The sequence below is a fragment of the Geospiza fortis genome, unplaced genomic scaffold (assembly GCF_000277835.1).
Source record: "Geospiza fortis unplaced genomic scaffold, GeoFor_1.0 scaffold241, whole genome shotgun sequence".
Lineage (NCBI taxonomy): Eukaryota > Metazoa > Chordata > Aves > Passeriformes > Thraupidae > Geospiza > Geospiza fortis.
Genome location: NW_005054491.1, coordinates 307,005 through 309,375, shown reverse-complemented (window position 1 = coordinate 309,375; position 2,371 = coordinate 307,005).

Below are 2,371 nucleotides of genomic sequence, written 5' to 3'. Positions count from 1 at the left end.
GCTGCCGTGAAGTGACCGCGGTCGGGGTCGGTAAAAGCGAGTGAGGAGCAACCTTTAAATATTGCAGGACCCAGCTGTACCTGGGCGCTGCGCAGGCAGGCGCGAGGTTAAATATTTAATGCCTCACATTTCATCCTGATATTTTATTCATTGTGTTATTTACGTGCTGCATGCTGGCAGGGACAAGGTGCTGGGCACTGGAGGCTCTCCTTCTTTTTGCCCCCATGGCATCCACCCGTCCGTCCGTCCGTCCATCTATCCATCCACCAGCCCAGCCCCAGCAGTTTCCCCTTTACCTTTCCCTGGCCACAGGTGTTCACTGATCCACTGACTCAGAGATGGACACCAGCTTCAAACCCTCCAAAACTCTCCCTTCTATTCGGTCACGTAGATGTTTTCTGTGTTTACATCATATATCTGCATATTTTAATCCAAATGTAAAGTTTTGAAGGTTCCCTCCCCCCCCCTTCTCTCTGTTGCCTTATTGGGAGAGTTGAGGGTTTTTTTTTTTTAAAGTGTATTTTCAAAGGCTGGAAACATTTCAGATCGTGTTTCAAGGGGAAGGATAGACTGGAGGGAGATGTTTTGCAGCATTTTTCAAAACTCCTTTCTGAAAATCGCCAGTTTTCCTTGGGCAATCTCTGTGCTCCTGCCTCAGGAGAGTGACACAGGTAAACCTGGTGGAGTGACGGGTGTCACACGTGTCTTGATCAGCCTCCAGCAGTGATTGACATGAGCCCTGGAGCAGCACAGCCTGTAACCCAGAGATTAATTTGTGTTTGGATGGGAGAAAACAGCGGCACTTAACCCTTGGCATGCCCAGCAGCAAGAGGAGATGGTCCTGCTGCTGTCCCAGGCGTGGGGGCTGTGAAAAACGCCAATCAGTTGTTTTTAAAATTTTAAAAGTTTCATAGTAATAAAATGGTTATAAAAATAGTAATATAATTAGAGTAATAATAACTTGGACGATTTGAATTAGGACAATATGAGACAATACAAACAAAGAGTTATGGACAGTCCGGGTACCTTTTTCTGAGCGGCACGAGCCCGAAAAAGGACACAGTTAACAGAGGATTAACCCTTAAAAACAATAACCTGTTGCATATTCATACATCTCATACATGATGCATCAATTCCATTCAAACACAGGATTCTGTCTGGTCATTGTCAGCTTCTTCCTCTGAATCCCAACAGCACCTTCGATGTGGGAAGAAGTTCATTTCTGCAGATAATGGGGCAATAAATTCTCTTTCTCTGAAAGATTCAGGTGTCCTGTGGCTGCTATCTCAGTGCTTGTCCTTTCTTTAAAAAAAGTATCCTACAAAGCATCGTTTCTATTTTAACATTTTTTATAACCCAAAACTACATTTTGACCACACTACTTAAGAGAACTTAATACAGCATCACTTTCTAACACAACACATGTAATATTAATTTTAATATTTGCGAAAAGCCAGTCATAAAATGCACATTTTTCACAGGGACCGTGCTGGGCAGTGGCCACAGCCCAGAGCTGGCTGTCACCTCTGCAGGATGCTCAGCCACAGCTCTTGCCTGGTGGTGGCAGAGCCTGGAAGAGCCCCAAGGGATGAAAGCGTTTGAAATCCATGCTGGGATCAAGAGGGAAATGCTCTGAACAGCAGCAGAGAAATCAAACCAACGCAGGGACAGCCAGGAGCTCCGTCTGAGACTGGATCCCAGCAGGAGAGGTTGCTGCTGCTGGAATTTCCCCAGGGATTTTGTCTTGCAGCTCCTCCCTGAATGCCAGCCTGGCACAGGGCAGCTGTGCCCACCTCGTTCTGCAGAGACACCAAGGGTGGCTGTGGCTCACCAAACCATCCCATTTTCAGCTTGCCTACTTGAATGAACTCAGCAGAGAGTGGTTCCTGGCACCCTCAGCCAATGTGAATCTCCCAGGGCAGCTGGCACAGGCAGGGACCTCATCCTGGCTGGAGTCAGTCCTGGAATGAGCGTGAGATGGGAAGGGGAACTGAGGAAAGGCTCTGGCAGCAAACCAGTGAGATCCAAGCCAAAGCTGTGCTGGAAATTAATATTCCCCAGGTCCCTGAGCTCCAGTTCCAGGACCAAACTGCAGCTCCTCATCCCCAAACCCTCAGTGTCCGCTCTCCAAAGCCACATGTCCCTGAGCCCTTGGGGACAGGTGTCTCCTCCAAGTGTCCCCTGCAGGTGTCCCTGGTTCCAGGGGCTGCAGAGGAGCAGTGGGAGCCCTCAGAGCAGCCCAGCTCTGCTCTCTGCCTTCGATCCCTGTGCTGGCTCCTGTTTGCACTTACCAGCTCTGAGTGGTTTTTAATTATTGATGCCTCCTTTAGCTTTTATCTGCTGCTGCTGCTGCTGCAGCCAGGAAGAGCTC